Source organism: Bubalus bubalis, chromosome 2, assembly GCF_019923935.1.
Source record: "Bubalus bubalis isolate 160015118507 breed Murrah chromosome 2, NDDB_SH_1, whole genome shotgun sequence".
NCBI lineage: Eukaryota > Metazoa > Chordata > Mammalia > Artiodactyla > Bovidae > Bubalus > Bubalus bubalis.
In genome coordinates, this window is record NC_059158.1 from 90294055 (window position 1) to 90308596 (window position 14542).

The 14542-nt window shown below is 38.6% G+C and overlaps 1 protein-coding gene across 2 annotated transcripts in view; it reads right to left on the bottom strand.

The window, feature by feature from the left end:
- UPP2 (uridine phosphorylase 2) overlaps positions 1 to 14542 on the bottom strand; it is a 90285-nt gene that overhangs the window by 37879 nt on the left and 37864 nt on the right. The window contains exon 8 of one of the 2 annotated variants that reach the window (XM_025276288.2): positions 14137 to 14273. The exons of the other annotated variant lie outside the window; for it this stretch is intronic. The gene's annotated coding sequence lies outside the window, so the exon portion shown is untranslated. Of the gene's footprint in view, positions 1 to 14136; positions 14274 to 14542 lie in introns of those variants that run through there. 2 annotated transcript variants of the gene reach the window in all.

The following is a 14542-nucleotide window of genomic DNA, read 5'->3' on the forward strand; positions in this document are numbered from 1 at the left end:
TTTTTTTTTTTTGCATGTCACATTAATTGCTGAGTGCTATTTTCCACAGCAGTATTTTCGACTCTATGAAAGGGCCTACTGAAAATTACTTTTTATCTTCTTAAAGAGTTCGGCCCATTTTCCCATATCCAAAGCCCTATGTAGTATTTTTATTTTTAAAAAGCATGAAGAGAGTGAGGCTTCCTACATCTGGCATATATTTAGTTATTTTTTTATGGAGACTGCATTTTCTTGGGTTTTATTTTGCCCCCATTAAAACAGCTACATCATCTCTAGCTGTGCTTGATTTTAAGCATAGGACACAGAGGTAAAATATGAAATCATTTTGAAGACAAAAGACATTTTTGAGGAAATCTGGAATAATTGAAGGTCTTTTAAGTCCAAAACTGCCTAGAGAAGTTTCGAGGAAAAATCTAGGATACAGACTTTTAAAGATCTCAGTCAAATCCCAGAAATGACTAAGTTTGATCTGAGAAGAAAAAAAAAAATCTGAAAATTCTGAAATTCTAGAAAAAAATGCCTGTTTCTGGCATCTGATTAATTTGTTTTGGAAAAATGGTTGTATGTGGCTGATACATTTGAGGACGAACACTTAATACATTATTGGCAAGTACTGGAGAGGTCCTGGGGGAAAATTTTTCGGGAATTTAGACATTGAACATTTTGAAACACTGAATATTTCACTTTGAGACTCAATGTGGGACTGGATTATAATAATAGAATTCACAATCTCCATGACCGCTTATAGAATCAAGTCTCAATCATTAGGGAGGAATGTGGCATCAAATCTGTCCTGTTCATATTTTTTAAATCTCTAGAAAGATGATTTCCCCTTTCTACAGTAATTCCTCTTTTATTCTGACAAGTGATTGTGTTCTTTTTCTTTCCTACCTCCCAGAGTATTTGAGTCTATTTTTTACACTGCTTAACTTGACTTGTTTATTGAAATTATTTAAATATATGTTCCTAATGTCACTGTAGGCCTTACTAATATTACCAAGTATCTTTTTTTGTCCCTCAGAGCATTTATTTTATAAATGGAAATGTAATTGCAGGGAAGGAGTAGTTGCATGATTTTCCTTCTGCTTTGCACATTTTCCCAACATGTCAATATTACTTAGCACCACATATGCTTTAAATTCCTAATATTTATAAACGATTGCAAAAACAATTTGCTTGCATTTCTTTAGACGTTTTATAAATATTGTATTAATCTGAAATGCTTACCTTCGCATATATTTAAAACAAATGCTAGGGGGAGGGAAAGTCCTGTTACTATTGAAATGTTATAAGCTTACTTTGGGAAGATTATTAGAGGTGATATTTATTTTTAAACTTACTAAAATGAAGTAAAACTTTACTTGGAAGTAAAAATAATTGACTCGCTAAAGAAAATCCAGTACAGTGCAACATCAAGTTGTCCATGTGGATTAGGACCCTATTACCTGGAAAGAAAAGATCCAGATAATGTGTGGAGAATATTTTTTCATCCATGTTTCACATCAATATAACATAGTTACAAATTGACTTAAAAGACTAGTGGAAGAATTAGAACCTCTTTATTGTTATGTTTCTAGACAATTTGCTTTTTTAGCCTACTTTTTTAGTCCAAATCTATGGTTTAATTCAATTCAACAAATATTTATTGAAATCATGCATAAGATAAAATAGTCTCTGTAACCATTAAAAAAAGAATGAGAATTATGGTGATGGTGGCATAATTCTATGAATATTCTAAAAATCATTGAATTATATAATTTAAGTGAGTGAATTACATAGTGTTTGAATTATATCTCAGTAAAGTATTACAAGAAAAGCAAGGAAAATTATACGAGCTAATGTGAAAAGAGAACCAAAATGCATTGTATAGGTGAGGGGTGGAGAGCAACAACAGAAATTATATATAGAATGATTTCATTTATGTAGAAAGAATAATGCACATTTCTGGAAGGATATGTAAGAAACTATCAGCAATGGTTTCTTTTGAGTAACTGAAACAGAAGAATTTGATAGAATGGTGACTAGGAAAGTAAAACATTTTCCTCTATACCCTTCTATACTGTTTTAATATTTACCATGAGCCTGTGTTACTTTTATAATAATGAATATTTTATAGGGTGCTATGTATCAAATGCTGGGGAATCCAGGAGTTCTAGAGCCTGCACAAACCATCTGCAGTGGCAGGCAGCATCTAGTCAGGCTTCAAGGTGAATAGGAGTCAGTCAGTAAATGTTTGTTTTCTCAATAAATGGATGGACGGATGGATGGATGGATGGGCGAACTATATGACTTTGTTTTTGTATGAGATACTCAACCTAGAAATATTTATCTATATATTCTCTGGATAAGGATAAGTATACATGGTAGAGAGACAAGGTTTAAAATCTCTTCTGTTCCTAAAACATGCTCAGAATTTGAGGAGATAAAACATATACAGTAAAAGCAGTAGACATGAGAGAACCTCAGAGCAAGACACATCTCACCAGTTTCACTAATGTTTGTAATCCAACGCCTTGGCTTCTTGGGACATTGGAACAACTCATGTCTTCTCCATTCCTTCTCTAACCTCCTTTTCCATTTTATACACAGAGATAAGAAAGAACTTAGAAATGAAAGGAAGGGAAAAGGTAAACCAGCTAGGATGGGTCCTAAAGTTTATGTCAAGGAGGAAAGGGAGTTTTATAGTAGACTTACTGCTTGGCATATAAGTTAAAACATGAAATTGGGGTGCCAATACTGAGGACTTCTGTGGAGACTATGACCAAGACCACCTTCAGAAAACCTCTGTGGAGAAATTGAAAATCTCCTAGTCCTAGAGAATTCCAAGGACAGAGGAACCTAGCGGGCTGTGGTTCATAGGATTATGTAGAGTTGGACATGACTAAGACTCTTGAGAGTCCCTTGGACTGCAAGGAGATCCAACCAGTCCATTCTGAAGCAGATCAGCCCTGGCATTTCTTTGGAAGGAATGATGCTAAAGCTGAAACTCCAGTACTTTGGCCACCTCATGCGAAGAGTTGACTCATTGGAAAAGACTCTGATGCTGGGAGGGATTGGGGGCAGGAGGAGAAGGGGACGACAGAGGATGAGATGGCTGGATGGCATCACTGACTTGATGGACTTGAGTCTGAGTGAATTCCGGGAGATGGTGATGGACAGGGAGGCCTGGCGTGCTGCGATTCATGGGGTCACAAAGAGTCGGACACGACTGAGCGACTGAACTGAACTGAACTGAACTGAAAGTGACTTAGCATTGCATGCACACAGATAGTAAGTATTTCACCTTTGCCAGTCATATGATCCCTATTGAAACTACTCAGTTCTGTTGTTGTAGTACAAAAGGATCCAGAGACAACATGTAAACAATGGGCCTGGCTGTGTTCCAAGAAAATTTGACAACAACAGGAGAGGCAGTTTTGGCTTCCAGACTGTAGTTTGCTGACCCCTGACCCAGAGCAGCCCCACATTTTGTGTTTGTATTCATCTAATTCTGTGATGTGGGCTTCCTCTTTGCTTTCTCTCTGTCTTAAGGACTTTTCTAATTTCTTATGAGCCTAATATGACATTTTAAAGTGGTGCTTTTAGGAAATGGGGATATTAGGAGGTGATTAGGTCATGAAGGTGGAGCCCAAATGAATGGTATTCGTGCCCTTGTAAAAGGGACCCCAGAGAGTTGCTTCGCCCGTTTTGCCATGTGATCCTTTTGTACTACAACAAAACTGAGTAGTTTCAACAGAGATCATATGACTGGCAAAGGTAAAATACTTACTATCTGTGTGTGTGCAATGCTAAGTCACTTCAGTCGCATCCAACTCTATGCTACCCTATGAACCGCAGCCCACCAGGCTCCTCTGTCCTTGGAATTCTCCAGACAAGAATGCTAGAATGGGTTGCCGTGCTCTCCTCCTGGGGATCTTCTCAATCCAGATATCGAATCTGCATCTCTTAATGTCTCTTGCAATGGCATGCAGGTTCTTTACCACTAATGCCACCTGGGAAGCCCACTTGCTATCTAGCCCTTTATAAGAAAGTTTGCTGACCCCTGTTCCAGAGGCCCAGGGTGAGACTACATAGAGCGAACCATATGAAAGTGAAGCCTGGGCCCTTAGTCTGTACAAAGAGAAGGAGGTGAAGTGTAGACTCCCCACAAATGGGACACTTGAAACGACTTTACTCTCTATAAAAGACTTGACTGAGAGAAAACCCGACTCTTTGCAAAGGACACAGACAAGGAAAGCTGGCAATTCTTAAATCACACGATTATGACACATTTGAGACAGAGGTAGAGCCCAAATGAATGGTATTCGTGCCCTTGTAAAGGAGACCCCAGAGAGTTCCTTTGTCCCTTTTGCCATGTGAAGTTTCAGTGAGAAGATGGCCATCTATGAACCAGGAAATGATTTTTCACCAGACATCAAGTATGCTGGCACAAAACTTGATCTTTTCAGCCTCCAAACTGAGAGAAATACCCTTCTGTTGCTTGTAAGTCGCCCAGTTTATGGTATTTTTGTTATAGCAGGCCAAAAGGACTAAGACATTTGGATAAAGAATGTTTTAGTACAAACTTCAACTTTGTCTCTTATTATATCTGTGACCTGGAGCAAGTCACTTAAGCTCTCTGTGCCCCAGTTTTCTCACCTACAAAATGATAAAATAGTAATCCCTCATAATACAATATAACAGTGTTGTTGTGAGGATTAAATGAATTAATATTTGCCAAGCATTTAGAAAAGTGGTCAGTGCTGTGTTTTTATTATTATCATCAACAACATCATTCAAAGCAGTCTTGACTTTTTTCATTTTTCATTTCTGTGTTTTAATTATGTCTAGTATAGCTTTAATAATTTTAAAGATATTCTCCTTGGCAGTCAATTTCTATATCTCATCTAGTAATTCAAATTCTTGAATATAATTTTCCTGTATTTTATGACCATTGACTTTGCTTCACACAAAAATTGTTACTTACTGTGTGATTTTTTATCCTGAGTTCATATTCAATGAGGCTGAATATTTTGTGGGAATCCCCTGCCACCTAGCTGGGTCTATATTCTCCCACATTGATTTTCATTTACTCATGCCAGGGACATCTCTGTTCCATAACTTAATTTTCTGTTTTTATTTTGAAATAGGGTTTCTTTGAATGCGATGTAAATTTAAACTCCAAGCCTGAGTAAGGATCAGGAATGAATTTTGGATCTCTCAGGGAATTACATGCTTTTTCCCACTGGTTGTCTAGACAGAGACAGACTATATTCACTAGGATCTCCTGTTCAGGTTGGCAGATTTTTTACTCTTGAGGCTTAGTCCCAACACCTCACTCAAAATGTGTCTACATGAACTTTAAGGCCAAGCCTCCAGGTTATTAAGTATCTGCTCAGGTCCCTACTCTGGCTTTAAGTTTCTTCCTTTTTATTAGCATGTTTTAATTCTCTTCCAGAAATGTTTCATGTAGCTTTTGTAGGTATTTCCAGTTCTTGAGGATATACAAGCTCTTCGTCTCTTAGAAGCCCCAGTAGACTTGCTTCTTCTCACAACATTATTTCTCAACTGTCTTCTTCCTTACTAGTCTCCCTTCCTTCTCAATATTTCATTTTTCATCTTATTGTCTTCCCCCATTTCATATCCGTTTCTTTCCTTCCCCAGTAGCATATTTCAATCCTAGAGACTCTCATATGTGTTATGACAACCTGAAAAGATAAATAACCTTATTAAATGGTCTTCTACCATCGAGACACCAAAGCATTTGAACCAAAGGGAATGCATATTGGGTTGATGCAGGCAGTTCTAAAATCACTGGCTTTCATCTGGTAGTAATATTTTCTGATGTTACTCTTCTCGTCTCTCTTCTGAGTATTTTAGATTTCATCATTCTTTCTGACAGTTATTGATGTGTTAGTATTCTCCTACTCCATTCCTGACTCTGATAAACTGTGCTTTGAAAAATAACCTTGGTTGATTACACTGTTTTGAGGAAGAATGCCCTAACTGGCTGATCCGAAGATTCAGGCCTCCTTAGCAGATATATTCCTATATTGAAGATGAGAACGTTAAACAAAATAGTCTGTCTACTGGTAACCATCACCATACCTAGTCCCAGCCCTGATTTATCACTCACCAAGCAAGCTTCTCAGAGCCCCATGACTCCTCCTGTAGAACAGAGAAGCCCATATATATGGATAGGTTGTCAACCAGCAGACAATATAGTATGAACTTTCTTTCCAAAAATTAGTAAGTTAGAATTTGTTGTTATCAAAACCACAATGCAGACCTCAACGAGCTTTTACTTTTTTATTATAGTAAAATGTACCTACTATGACATTTACCATTTTAACCTTTTTTGAGCATAGAAATCAGAGGCATTAGGTACATCCACATTGTTGTGTAACTGTCAATACAATACCACTATTGTGTCCATCTCCACAACTTTTTTTTACCACCCCAAACTGAAACTCTGTACCCAGTACAGGCTTTCCCTCAGTCTCTCATAACCGTCTGACTGTTCTAGGTACGATGCTTGTCCCTTCATGTCTGCCTTATTTCACTTAGCGTCATGTCCTCAAGGTTCATTCACGGTGCATCATGTGACAGGATTTCATTGAGCCTTTACTTTTTTTTTAATTGGAGGATAATCGCTTTACAATGCTGTGCTAGTTTCTGCTGTACAACAGCACGAATAAGCTGTATGTATACACATATTCCCTCCCTGGAGAGCCTCCCCCCACCATCACCCCCATCCCAGCACTCTAGGTCATTACAGAGCACGGGCTTCCTGCTAGCTATCGATTTTATACATGGTGGTGTATATCTGTCAGTGCTGCCCTCTCAGTTCATCCCACCCTCTCCTTCCCCACTGAGTTCTCGTCTGTTCTCTGTGTCTGTGTCTCCATTCCTATATTCACCTGTTTACAGGGCCGAAATAGAGATGCAGACTGATGAACCTCCTTTTATTTTCTAATTTTATTTATTCATTTTTATTTGGTTTACTCTTAAAATCTTATAAAAAATTTTTATACAGTTTTAAAAAGTTTCTTTCCATTTACAGTTATTACAAAATACTGGCTATATTCCCCATGTTGTACATACATCCTTGAGCCTGTCTTACACTCAGCAGTTTACACCTCCCATTGCCCCACCCTTAGGTTGCACACACCCCCACCCCTCTGTAGCCACTAGTTTGCTTTCTCTATCTGTGAATCAAGTCTTTACTTTACATTTATCCTTTGAGGGAAAGAAGATTTTTTATTAGCCACAAAGCCATAAGAAGTTTTATCTAAATGGATACTGAGATCACCGCTGACATCTCTCCCTCATTAGCCCTTTAAATGCCATTCTCTCCCACAGCTACTGCTCTGGCTCTGTCATGTTTGAACTTTCCTTAGCCTTTTAGCAAGAGAAAGATTTTGGAAACACATCATTTTCACATGAGAAGGGAATTTTTATTCTGAAATATGTATGCTATTTAACTTATTAGGTGAAAATTTGAAGGCACTGACCTTCACAAGTAGGGGAGCTGACTAGTCTAACAAAAAAAATAATAATAATAATGTCTTTTGGCAGCCCTAACTTATCTTCAAGGGCTTCCCAGGGGCCTCAATGGGTAAAGAATCTGCCTGCAATACAGGAGATGCAAGAGACGTGGGTTTAATCCCTGGATGGGGAAGATCCCCTGAGTAGGAAATGGCAACCCACTCCAGTATTCTTGCCTGGAGCATTCCATGGACAGAGGAGCCTGGCGGACCATCTTTACAGAGGAGCTTATCTTTACTCCATCTCTGCCCATCCCGCAATGTTGGAATGTTGTGGGAGGGAATTAGTCACATCTTGGTCACCTCCACTTGGTGCAGTTTTTTGTTATTTTTAATTATCTCAACTTTACTTCGCCTTCTTCTTATCCTGACAGACTACTGATCGGTTCTGCTCTATGTGCTTCAGTCACTTCCCTTTGCCTGGGAATAAGATCCAATCTCCTTACCCCGACTTCTGGGGTCCCACATAATAGAACCCCAAGCTAGCTTTCCAGATCCAGCCAAACAGGATTCTTCACAATTCTTATATATGTCCTGTATTTTCCTCCTTTGTTTTATTTCATGTTTTCTTTTTTCCTCTAATGACAACACCCTCCTTAGAGTCCTTTCAGAATTATGGGCCTTAAATAAAGCTCATCTCAAATATCTACCTTGTCCAAGAAACCCTTTCAAATTTTTCCACCACTATACCATCATTTTCCTGATAACTCCTTGCGTGCATGCTAAGTTGGTTCAGTCATGTTGGACTTTGTGCAACCCTATGCACTGCAGCCTGCCAGGCTCCTCTGTCCGTGGAATTCTCCAGGCAGAAACGCTGGAGTGGGGTGCTGTGCCCTCCTCCAGGGAATCTTCCTGACCCAGGGATTGAACCCGCATCTCTTATGTTTACCTGCAAAGGCAGGTAGATTCTTTACCACTAGCACCACCTGGGAAGTCCAATACCTCCTTAGAAGACTCTTATTTCCACCTCTCTTTTCAAGTCTATCCAATTATCTCTGAATTGTAGTTATCCACACCTTTGTTTTAGTGCCTCAAACTTAGTAGAATGTCTGTCCATTGTCTAAAGGAGGTGACTGTGTCTTGCTCTCCCACAACATCTAGAACTGTGGTTTGTGCATAGTAGGTCCTTTATATTTGTTCTATCACTTGCATGCTAGCCAATGGCATTACAACCTTAAATCAATCATGGAACCAGCTCCAGAATAGGTGCGATCTCTGGAGTCCAAGGGGAAGAAAGGAGAGGACGGGACCAGGCAGTGTAGGAGACAGATCTGCCTAGTGGAATTGGTGTCCACTGCTGATTATTTGCCCAGAGTAAGTGGGACATGGGTAACGTTTATTTGCCACATCATTGGTTTTTGTTGGTTACAATGTTAGGAGAAAATACAAATGCAAATGTCCATAAACTCAGATGAAAAAGTAAACTCATATGAAAGTAAAAAGAAGAAACCAGATTTTTAAAGATCTGTACTTCCTTTTCTAACAGAGGAGGGGCCAAAATCAGATTATTCAAATGATTTCTGTAACTCTGGAATGCACCCAGTGCTTCACAATGTTAATGACTAAGCTACTGTAGAGAGTAACAGATTTTCTAAAACACTTTGGAAATTTAGAAAATAAATGGACATGATCTTAAATTACTGCATTTTGGAGAGTAATTTTTTACTAATCCTGTACAAACTAGATGATACTGGTTTCTAGGTTGTTTGCCTGATGATTTTTTAAACTATACTTATAAAAATAATGTTTAAATAACATTTAAAATTTCAGGGGAAAAAGTGATTTAATGGTGAGCTTTTGTTCTCAAGTGAAAATTGCTCAGTTTTTAGAAAAATAAATGTTAAGCTGATTCTATATTGAGTAACAACTATTTGGAAGGATTAAAAAAGCAAATAAGAAATGAGGAAAACCCTTAAGAAGTAAATAATGAAGCAGTTTGCAAATTATAAGTATCTTCATTTATTCATCTTAGGAGACATTGGATGGTAGACCCACTGGCCAAAATTTTAGGATTATTAAGAGGTAGAGAAAGTCCAGGTGGACTGATGAATGAAATGGTTGTATAGTTTATTTTTTAAAGGGTTAAAGAGAGACCCTAATAACCAAGGATTGAGTTTGCTTAAGTTTTAATCTTGAGATGAAGATTGTAGATCAAATCCCAAAAAAAATCTACTCGTGGTATAGACATCTAGAGGCACACAGGATCCTGGAGAGGAACAGTGTGGCTTTATGAAGCTCAGTATGTCAGACAATTTTAATTTCCTTCCATGACAGGATGACGAAACATGTAGCTTGGAGGCAAGCAATAGAAGTCATTTATCTGTCTTTTATTCAAGCTTTCAGTTCTATCATACACGGGATGCCCAGCAGCCAGCTAAGAAAATGTAAGTTGAACATTCTGTTTTTCAAGCTACAAGTCCTGGAGCGTTCCAGGAGAATTTTAAATACAAATATACAGTCTTGAATAGAAGGTTATATATTTTTTAAAGTACTCTACCAGTTAAGAGGAAAAATACTAACTTCTGTTTTGCAGTTAAAAAAAAATTATAATAGAAAGATCTGCATATAGAATGACTTTAGCTTCTTACATTTTTCCAAATGGTTCTGGGTCCCCAGATGTATCTTGGAGGCCGTATTAATGGGCCCCAGCAGGAAGCAGATGGCACAATTAAACTAGGAAACTGAGAGAATTTACTGAACTATTTACAAAAGGGTGAGCAGGATTTAGGGAACGACAAAGGTGGTGTAGCCAGAACAGCTGTTAGCACTGGAGTGAGGTGGCTGGAGGGGAGCGACAACCAGAACATCAAGAACAGGACTGTAACTAGGGTCACCCAGAAGGACTGGGCCTGTGGCAGGGGATGCAGGTATCCTGCCATGACAGCCTGAGGAAGGTGTGCAAACCCACGAATTATATGCAAACTCAGAGTTATGTGTGTGAATATGCCTTTTTCTGTGGAGTTGGTCCATAGATTGCTATCAACGGTCTCCTAAATGAATCCAAATGTTAAGAGCTATGTTTTTAGAAGAAGGATATAAAATTTAAACTCATTTTGTTGTATTTCTGAAGGTGATAGCTTTTAGTCCTTGTTAAGTACCTACATAGTGCAGAGCACTTACTAACATTCTATAACTATTCTATAACTGTGTAAAAATAAGACAGGAAGTTACTGAGGATATTTTGGACCAAAGATTGAGTTTTACTAAGAATGCATTGTGCGTCAGTTGTCCAGTGTGTTTGGCAGTGAAACGTGGAACAGAGGAGGTGAACTGGCTGGTAATGATCTCACATAGAAAATTACGCTGAATAATATACACATGTTATTCTGAAAGGTTGGTCAGGGGATAATATTCAGGCAAAATTAAGTTGACAGGAGTCAGCTATGTGTTTGTATTAACTGATCAATTGATCATTTTTGTTTGTTTGTTTATGGGGTTATATATACATATATATATATGTATACACATGTAATTCATATATATGATATATATCTTAGCTGTGGGTGCCATAACAAAATACCAGGGACTGAGTGATTAAATAAATATAACAGAAGTTTATTTTCTCGTAGTTCTGGAAGCTAGGAGTTCCAGATCAAGATTTCAGCTGACTCCATATCAGTTGAGAGCTCTCTTCCCGACTTGCAGATGGCCATCTTCTCACTGCATCCTCACATGGACCTTTCTCAGTCCATATGTACACAGAGAGAAAGACAGTGAACTCTCTGGTGTCCCTTCTGATAAGGACAATAATTCTATCAGATTAGGGCCCCATCCTGTGACCACACTGAACCTAATTCCTTATAGGCCCCATCTCCAAACATAGCCACAATATAGGGTGAGAGCTGCAACATAAGAATTAGGTGAGGGGAACACAAAAATTCAATCGATAGCAATATATATAGATATATAAAATATGTATAATTAATCCACTTTTATTATGTGTTACGCACTGTGCACATTGCTGTTAATACATTGTTTCTTTTTTTGTGTGAGAATGCTAAAAAACTACTCTTTTAGCAAATTTCAAGTATACAATACAATGTTAAACTAGAGTTACCATACTGCATGTCAGATCCTCAAAACTTATTCATTTTAGGACTAGAAATTTGTATCCTTCGACCGCTTAGACCAACATCTCCCCTTTTCCTGCTCCAGCTCTTGGTAACCACCATTCTATTCTCTGTTTCTATGAATCTGATTTTTTGGGGGGATTCTACATTTAAGCAATACCATACAGTATATGTCTTTCTCTGTCTGGTTTATTTTATTGGTATAATGCCCTCCAGTTTCATCCATGTTGTTACAAATGGCAGGATTCCCCCTCTTTTACGGTTAAATAATATTCCATTGTGTATATATATATGTATATATTACACACATATATATAACACATTTTCTTTGTCCATTCATCAGTCAACAGACACACATGCTGTTTCCATAGCTTGGCTAATGCATATAACTATGTGAGATGATGGATATGTTAATTAACTCGACTGTGGTAATCATTTCAGAATGTACGTATTATCAAATCATCATATTGTACACTTGAAAATACTAAAACAAAAGGATACTGTTCCTGTTGAGGAGTAAGAATCAAGTAAAAGAGCTTGATCTGTATATAACTCTTCCAATGAAGTCATCATCAAAAGACTTCTAGAAGTTCAGCTGGAGGAGTACCTGCTAGATTCACAGACTATTTGTTCTTTTAAAATCAGTGTCTTTTGACCCAGGCTGCATATCATCAGGGGAAATTATTAAAATAGAGCTTCCCAATCCCACTCTGAGAGATTCCCATTTAGCTGGTTTGAGGTGGGGCGCCAAACAGTGTTTTTTGAAGGCTTTTCCGGTATCCCAACGTGCACCAGTGTTGAGAGCCACCTGGAGTAAAGGCATTGACGTACACATCTCTCCCCCTCCCCGCCTCCCTCACTCACCACTACACTACACTCTAACCTCTTAGAATCATGACTAGTTGTTCTTCTGATGATTAGTTCACATTTTATCTTAGAGGCGCTGTAAATTTTTTCTCTTTATGAAGGAACTGCTGGGCAACCCAGAGCCAATTCAGGCCCTACTGTCTGCCACTGCATGGGCTATATGCAACGCATTGTGGTATTAGCTTCAGGATTTGTCAGTGGGGCCCTTCCCTTCCCTTTTTCTTTTTTTCCCCCCACTTATGTCTAGTTTATACTATCTTGATGTACTTTAATTTTTCCTTATAAATTGTCTCTTATTCTTCTGGGGAAAAAGGAGAGATATGGATTTATAACAAATGAATGAACAAAGGAAAAACATACCAAAAATGCATGGAAACACCCATAAATAGAAATAATCAGAGGAATTTTTGCAAGTCTAACTGTTTCTTGAACTGACTTCTAGGAGGGCAAGACTGAATGAGTGTGCAGAAGGTGAGGTTAGGGGTGAGGTGAAGAGGTGGTTCCTTAGGGCAGGCATAGGTGAGTAGTGGCTGAATGCCCGCAGTGGATAACACTCCATGGCAGTCAAAGGGTAGAAAGGAAACACGAGCCTCCCAAATGAAACTGGGCATCCATTCCCCAGGTTCACATAAAAGCACAAGTGTTCTCAAAACAGCATATAAATGAGAACACATTGGTATCTCTCTAAGGAACTAGGTGTGATGAATCAAGGGGAATTAAGCTTGGAGACCTTCTTAAAGAGGGTGAATTTGGGGTTTGATTTTGACAGAGGGGAAAGTCACGTGCTATAGGAGAAAACAAGAAGTTCTAGACATCACCCCAACTCTACACTGATGATACAGAGAACTTTCCACCTCACAAAGTGGGATGTCATGGGAGGAAGCCAGGGAGAGCTGAGCTGACAAGGGACTGAATAAGGAGAGGATGGGTTTTGCAAAGACTAGAGGCACTTTAGTGAGAGTTTATAAGGGAAATGTTTGCAAAGAATACATCCTTCACTTAAATGAAGCACCTATAATGAGATACGGAGAAGGCAATGGCACCCCACTCCAGTACTCTTGCCGGGAAAATCCCATGGATGGAGGAGCCTGGTAGGCTGCAGTCCATGGGGTCGCGAAGAGTCGGACACAACTGAGCGACTTCACTTTCACTTTTCACTTTCATGCATTGGAGAAGAAAATGGCAACCCACTCCAGTGTTCTTGCCTGGAGAATCCCAGGGACGGGGAAGCCTGGTGGGCCGCCGTCTATGGGGTCTCACAGAGTCGGACACGACTGAAGTGACTTAGCAGCAGCAGAATGAGATAGGCACTTTTGGGTGCTTGGGATACAGCAGTGAATAAGACAAATGTAGTGTTTGTCCTCATGAATCTTATAGTCTAAACACATTAAAGACCCAAATCTCAACACAACTGCAAGCTGTCATGAATACTTTAAAGAAGCTGTAGAGGGTGCTGTGGGAAGCTATGGGTGAGGCTGGGAGAAATCTGGTTTGAGGACAGGGAACGCTTTTCATTGAAGCACAGTTTGGAAAAATCTCTTAGAATCAATTAATAGGCATGGTGATTGATTGGATGAGGAGGCAGAATCATCAAAAAGGTTTCCTAGATTTATGGCATGTGTGCACACATATACACACCCTACACAGGAGCTGAGAGGAGGATTAACTGTGAGTATTTAATTCTCTCTCTCTCTGCCCCCATAACCTCCTCTTCTCTCAATAAAAAGGAAAATAAGATTTTCCAGGAACAGACAGATAAAAGTTCAAATTGAAGGCTATGGAGAACACTCTGAAGTACTGTCCACTTTGTCTGAAAAAAAGAAAAATGAAATATAGTGAAAACCCCACCTAATAACTATAATGTCATTCTACCTTACTTTTAGTTCTAATCATGGTATTTGATGGTCAATTATTGGGACGGCTTTAAAAACACTCCAAGCATAACTGTTACCAAAAATGTTTCCAGACTGATGTTCCTCTCTGGGGATTGTTTATTGTCATTGATTACAGTAGGCAAAAAAATCTCTATCATGGTTGGGATTAAACTTTATTTGAGCCACAACAATATAAATATATGTA